We start from the raw sequence: 7,947 nt of genomic DNA on the forward strand, positions 1-7,947 counted from the left end.
ATCCTTTGAAGTCTAAGAAGCATAAACATAGATGGGATCTTGTAAGACTACTGAAAAAACATGGAGCAAAATATTAGAATACAGATTATAAAATTGAATGGAAACTTGGCTGTAAAATCAATAGAGAATATTGAAAAAAGAAAAAAACTGAAAAAGCAAGCAAGAGTAAAACAACACTGTAGAAGTAATTGAATGGATCTCGTCACTTCAAATGATCACTAAGCTTCAATATATAGAGGAGAATAAACTGGAAATATGTTTTACTTGTAGACACTGCCACATACATGTTTTGGAGGGTTAGATCATTGAATTATTTGTCCTCTCTGAAAAGAAATGTTTGTTTTTATAATGAAAACGCAAATATATAAATGAATTAATATTTTATTGATAATGATTAAGATCTGCTAGAATGGTATATGTTACACCAGCTATAATGTTTTAAAATTTTAGGAAGCTGTAGTATAGATTGTTGTCAATGAACATTTTATATCCTGAGATTTAAATTTGGTCATGAATTTTTTAATGTGTCCAATAATTCAGTGGAGCTATCCTGCAACACTAGAGTCTATAAAGCTATGGAAAAGCACAGGGAATTTTAAGCAAAAAGCAATGTGGAGAAAATCAGACTTTAAGAAGAGTAGCCTGACCACAGAGTTGTATGCATTGGGAAAGGGAGTGACTGGATTCTTTCTGGATTGAAACCATCCTCATTTAGCCAAGCCTTGGAATTTTCTTGTCATTCTCATCAGCATTCGAGTGACATTCCAATTATTTTGTTTTGTTCTACTTAAATTTATATTTGCCCTCATCCTACCGGAGAGCAGCAATTTGCACAGCTAGTTTTAAAGAACTTCAGGAAGATACTGTGCTAATTTTTTTTTTTTTTCACTCCTGCCCTGACTTTTCCACAAGATATATGAATGTGAGGTTTAAAGCTGCTCTCCGGCTCTCCCCGGTAGTAACTGCATTACCTATCACTGACACTATCTCAGCATCAGTGGAGAATATACGAGGCTGCCAGTCCTTTCTTCTCTTCCGTCTTTGATCACTGCTCCTCTAAATAATATAAGAGATTTTCAGGATTGGGCTTTAGTGTCAATTTATCACAAAGAAAGCACTGTTGCTTGTTATTGGTTCAAGCCGCATTCCTATGGAGACCTATTTTTGTATCAAAATTATTACCAACCTGGTAAATGATGAGGCTTCAGTGTATTCAAATGATGTCGCATCATTGGGAAAAATCCACCCAAAGAATACATTTAGGTATCAAGCCTTTGAAAATTCTCCAGTCGAGGCACTCTCCATTTTCCCACCTCCAAATTGAATGAGAGAAGATTCTTTTAATTTAAGCTTTAAAGTTTCTATTCAGTTCCCTAAGCAGAAGGTAGGCAGGAAAGAAAAATAGAAGCTTTCAGGGAGATCTGTATCTCTTTTGCATAAGATGAACCAACCAGTGGTATTAGTTTAAATTGTAGCAGCTTTACAAACTAGTGGATTTAAGACATTTCAACCTAACCTCCGATGACACCAAACTCTCTGAGTTCCCTGAAACTTTTAAATAACAGCCATTAACATGAAAATGAAACTGACTAAATAATGGAGAACTCCACGTGTTAATGACACAAGGTAACAATTTTTTTCTACCTAGGAGAGAGAGAGAAGCAAACTACTATTCCTGTTTTTGTTACCTTTTAATGATTTCCTCCCTTTCTATCTACCTGTCTTCCTACCTTCTTTCTCTTAAAAGAAACCAAAGCATGTTAAAAATTTTAAAAGTTTTCTTCAGCAAAAGTCAGTTTGAATTGGGCAGCACCAAAAAGAAGTGGTTAGGAGTTCTCTACAGGAGTTCAGGGAGGATTTTTTTACATTAAAAAGGCAGAAGCAAAAAGTAAGGACTTTATTGATTGGCTACAGCTTAAAGCCTCGTTGGCTGTTGTGATACAGGATGTCCGTATTGTTTTGATTTTATAGCCCTGAGACATTTGCAGGCTTCCTCTCCCTCTCCATCTCCCATTCTCCCTCTCCCCTACCGCCTCCCCACCCAAATAAAGAATTTCTTTCTTAACATTAAGCACTTAAGATTTCCTAGGAAGGACTCTCATCTCAGGAGTGGAGAAACAAGTCTTGACACAGATTTGGAGATAGATCCCCACATACACAAAAAATAATGCTCTGTTTATCAGGCCACCTAAGAAAATTGACTCCTCATTCAGACTAAGCTCCATCTGGTCTAAATAGCATCTCAACTGGTGTTGCTTTTTGTCTAATGAGAAAGAACTTCAAGGTATATATGGTTATGGATTTTCCCATATTTTTGCCAGCTAATTAAATTTTTCTTCAATTCAGTGAAAGGAAGAACTAAAGAGGTTGACTCACCACTCTTTGGTATTCTCTGTATTTTAAATGCCTTAAAAATGCTTAAAATGCTTTAAAACTTTGTATTTATAAAATGCTTAAAAACCTTCTAATTTCTAATAATTTACCATTTAGTAATAATCACATTGTCTATAAAAAGCATTTTAGATCTGAGGAGTCAGCAAGTGCATTATTTAAACCATCTAATGGTATACCATTTGTGAAAGGGTCAAGGTTTATTAAAGCATTATTTTTCATTTACCACAAAATTTGAAAGCTGTGAATTTGAAATATTCTTCTCAGCAAGAAAGAATGGAAAAAAAAAACAAAAACAAATGGCTTTGTTTAAAAAAGGGGCTTTGGTGTTGGGTGCAATTTAAGACATGGTGTTTGGTTTGAATTTGATTGGTGACCTCAAAAAATAGAAAAAAAAAATCTAGTGTTGGCTTCTAATCAGTAAGTAATTCACACTTCAGACACCTTCTTAGCTGATCCCTGGTGGACTGGACATCTTTGAACAAAGATTCCTAAGGGTTCATTAGAGCTTTCTATTTCTGAAAGTAAAATCATTTCCCAGATACAAGAGAATACATGGAAGGAGCACTAGGGAATATGTGGTTGGCAAGTAAGTTGCGTAATTGATCAAAGACTTAAAGGGAGTTGGTTGGTATAAGAAAAATGCATTACATTCATAAATAAATCTGAAACAGCTACAATGGACAATAACACATGTGACAGACTATACTAGTAGAGGTTTTTTCCATATATTCTCAGGTAACAATATCAGGAAATATAATAGAAAAAAATAGATTTCTGATTATCTTTGAATATACGCCAATCTATAGACTAGGTAGCAAAGTTAACCTGAAATTTTGAACAAGGAAATGTTTTTTGTGTTACATCCTCTGAAACTTGGTGACATGAAATTTATGTTTATAATGAGACAATGGAAATATATCACCTCTTCTATAGATACAGCTTTGGTAGAGGACTATTATTTAGCATAATCTAATACCTCTGTAGCCATGGTGACATGAGAAATAGGCCATTTGGCCAACTGAACCTAAGAAGATTTTTTTGGCCTACTGATTTTTTTTTAAGCATGATCTTTTTTTAATATTTTATTTACTTATTTGATAGAGAGAGAGAGCACAAGTAGGCAGAGTGGCAGGCAGAGGGAGAGGGAGAAGCAGGTTCCCCGCTAAGCAGGGAGCCCGACGTGGGGCTCCATCCCAGGACTCTGGGATCATGACCTGAGCCAAAGGCAGATGCTTGATGGACTGAACCACCCAGGTGACCCCTACTTATATTTTCTATGTCTGTGGATTAGGTGATGTCCTGTGCTAAAGGTGACAGAGATGATTTCACAAAAAATTGTATTACTACCTAAATGACAATATATTTCTGAGTCTTCTCTCAATATAACCTTTTAGCTATACTACCTTTTCATTATATATTTATTGTAGGAGTGAAGGGAAAACCTCAGTATTTTCCTGAAGAATCACCTCTAATATTCTGAATTGTCCATGGCAAGAGTCCTTTATTTTCCATGCCAACTCTTAGAAATTCTAAGTATAGTTAGTACTTTAGGCAAAAGATACCTCTTTCTTTTTCTCCAGTAGTCTTTTTTATTGAGTGTCTATGAAGAAGAGGAAGTGGGGGTAAGGTTGGGAAGATTTGCCTAATCACATTTCTTTGAAAGAAACATTCTCATTCGATTAAATGGAAAGAAAAAGAACAGCCAGTGGAAAATAATATCATATGTTTTCTAAAAAATGAAGGAGCTAATGAAAATTAAGTACTTAACATAACATTTGCCATAGTTAACACTCAACAACTGATAGTTTCCTACTCCCACTTTTCCTTTCCAAATAAAGTTTCTAAAACTTGAACAGAGGCAAGAAGTTTCAACTCTACTGGAAAAATAAATAGTGCAATTCATAACTTTTTGACAGTTACAGTCTCACAGACGACAAAAGAAATAATGCAAAAAAAAAAAACCCCAAAACAAAACAAAAAAAACCTTATATAGGATATTATTTTAACAGACAAAACAAAACAAGCTTACTTCAAGGGTACAGGAACTTGGGTAGGAGTGACATGGTTAACGAGGAATTCATGACAATGAACAAAGATAACACTAGATGTGGCTGGACATGTAAGTAGTGTAATAGAGTGAAAGTACCTGACTTTGGAATTAGAAAGACCTGGAAAATTTACTTAATCTCTCTGAGTTTTCATTTCTTCATCTGTAAAATAAGAATGCCAGCTTTTAAGGTCACTCACTATAAGGAATGAATGAGATACTTATTGGTAAAAGCTAGGTAACATCTAGTGAATACTAACAACTCAATTCTCTCTACTTTTTCTTCAGATTAGGAACAAATATTTCAAATAGTTTAAGAAAGGATTAGTATGGCACCAGGATAAGAAACTTTGGGAAAGAATGTGGCCTAAGCAAGAGATTCGAGAAAATGGCATTGGAATTATACAATTGCAAATGATCAGTAAGAAAAAAAGTATTCAAAGAAATCCTACAGTTACTCAGAGGGCTATCTGATTAAACTGACATGTGCATTTTGAAAGAGAGACACAAGACCAAGAACACACACAAAAGTTTGGCATTAACCTATGAATTACTTTTTTAAATGAACATTTACCATGATCATAGGTTCAGTGGGGGAAGCATTCAAAAAGAAAAGAAAACAAGATTTCAAAATCTACATTCTAAACAGTATAACTAATAAAGAAGAGAGGGATATGGCTGATGCTCAGGGAAAAGGACATCAGGATATCAGTCTGAGAGTATACAAACCAATAATCACCTACCAGAATGTGAGTGGCCTTCAAATTGGTGTGAAAAAATAGGATAAAGAGGAATTATACCTTAGGAGAGGAGAGGAGAAAATTGAGTAACATCTCATTTAACTCATTCTTAGATAGATATTTATTCCCTATGAGGCATATAGAAATGTGATCAGAATAAAATAAAAAGAAAGCAGCTATAGTTGCTGTTTTCCTGGAGCTTATAATCTAGTAGTGAGATAATAAATAATCACATAGATAATAAATATATATAACTCTGCATCTGAAAATTGCCAAGTCAGAAGTACTTCAAAATTCAATTTTTTTTAGGTTTTATAAATGAGATATATATTCATTCAAACAACAGTAGAGTGTACAGCAATACCCCATAATCAACATTAAAATTCCTCCCATAAAATGTAAGAATAATCACCCAAAGTCAAATAAAAACAATAATTATTACAGTCTATGTATATAGAAATAAACTGATAGAGATGTTAAGCATTTTATTGCTTTTTATTTCTAATTTTTTAAAGTTTTAAACATACATGAGTTTAAACTAATTTGACTTGTGCTATACATTCCATAAATGTTTACAACATCTGTTTACATGAGGGTCTTAAAGACTATATCAGTGTGAAGGGTAGCAGAACATGCCACCCCAAACTATGTCACCTTCACACAATGATTATTTTGACCTGAAGGCAACTGAGAAGAAGCAGATATAAGAAAAACTCTTTGTATTCTATTTGTCTAAAAGAACATGAATTTGTAACGGTGTTCCCCTCTTCCCTGACAGGAAGGACAGAAGCTAACCTTATCAGGCCAGAGAGGATATCAAAGGAATCTAGCTAACAAACTAGTTACTAACTAGTCCTTATCTTCAACTAGTTCCTCCATCTGGCTACCTTCCCACAATCTGCCACTTTAGAAACTCAAAGTCCTTTTCCTTTGCCATGTCACTTCTCTAAAAATTTATTGTTCTTGGAATGCCTGGGTGGCTCAGTCGTTAGGCATCTGCCTTCAGCTCAGGTTGTGATCCCAGGGTCCTGGGATCGAGTCCTGCATGGGGCTCCTTGCTCCGTGGGAAGCCTGCTTCTCCCTCTCCCATTCCCCCTGCTTGTGTTCCCTCTCTCTCTGTCTCTCTGTCAAATAAATAAATAAAAATCTTTAAAAAAAATATTGTTCTTTTATTAAGATGCTACATAAGCCTGAGTTCTAACTATCCCTTTGAGTTACTTATCTTTGAGTGATCCTATGTGCATGTGTGATTCACATGTTAATTAACTTGTCTTTGTTTTTGTCTAGGTAATCTATCTTTTGCCAGTCTAATTTACAGGGCTCCAACTAATAAATCTAAGATGGCAAAGGGAAAATATTATTTCCCCTCCTAGAAGTGTCACAACTGTCATTCATATCAGTTTGGAGTGGGAAAGAGCAACACTCTGTAGTCACAAGGCTGAGTTCCTCATCAAGATAAATTAAATGCCAAAACATTTCTTTTTATAAGAAGTTCAAGAGAGATATTTCTAATCAGAAACAATAAAATTGTATGTGTTTTTTCCCCATTCTAGGTTTCCTGCAATGTGCTTGTGCTGCTAGAAAAATATTTCTTGTCCACATAATAACATAAATGTAAATTGCATGTGTGTTTCAGAGATCTCATGGTAACTTTTGCAATCCATGATATCTTCAGTTGGTGTGTGCCCACAGATTTAGAAAACAGATCTTTTATTATTCTTATTCTGTTGGTGTTCTCTCATGGGCTATGTTTATGGTTTTTGTAGGAAGACAGCCACAGTGCATCAGCATGTTAAACTTGCTCAGCATGTAGGGTTGTTTTTTTTTTTTTATATTATCCTGTCAAATCCATCAGTGTGATTTTCAGCTGCATCATGTCCTATATAACCCATTTCCAATAGATTTTCTAAAATCTTATACTATGATAGTCCTTAAATTCTGTGTAGACAACTTTCTTAATATTCCATTCACCTTCAATGTTCTGTTTTTCTTGGTGTATTCTACCTTGTTCATGACCAACATACCAGTCAATACTTATATTCTCTTCCTAATATAAGTTCACTTGATCAATGAATGGTTAAGATATTTAAATATTGCCATATGCAATTTTTCTCTATTTTTTCATTGTTTACATTCATCATGTAAACCTTCAACAACTTTTTTTTTTCCTCCCACATTTTGCCTGGTGGTCATTCCAACACTCTACCCTTAAGTAACATGCTTCAGGGTGGAGCAAGATGGCAGAGGAGTAGGAGACCTGGGTTTCGTCTGGTCTCAGGAATTCAGCTGAAGAGGGATCAAACCATTCTGAACACTTACGAACTCAACAGAAGATCGAAGAGAAGAATAGCAACAACTCTCTGAACAGAAAAGCGACCACTTACTGGAAGGTAGGACGTGCGGAGAAGTGAATCCGAGGCAATATTCAGGAGGATAGACGGTGGGGGAGGGGGCCTCCATCGGCTGCTTCTGGCAAGTGATAGAGCTGCAGAACACAAAATCGGAACTTTCAGAAGTCGGCTCCGCTGAGGGACGTTGCTCCAGTGGCTAAGGTGGGGGTGGAACCCTCACAGGACAGTGTGGTCTCAGGACCCTTGGGGTCACAGAAAGACCGGGGGTGCCTGAGTGTGGCAGAGCTCCCAGGTATCGGAGCGGGGAAGCCGGCTGCAGAGACGGAGCCGAGGCGCGGGCTCTCAGCTCAGGGTGGCCATAAACTGTGATCCCCAGCCCAGTCAGGCCATTGCTCCTCCAGCAGGGACCCAACAA

Source organism: Callorhinus ursinus, unplaced genomic scaffold, assembly GCF_003265705.2.
Source record: "Callorhinus ursinus isolate GAN/ISIS: 27379988/994484 unplaced genomic scaffold, GSC_fseal_2.0 scaffold8, whole genome shotgun sequence".
In the NCBI taxonomy this organism is placed as follows: domain Eukaryota; kingdom Metazoa; phylum Chordata; class Mammalia; order Carnivora; family Otariidae; genus Callorhinus; species Callorhinus ursinus.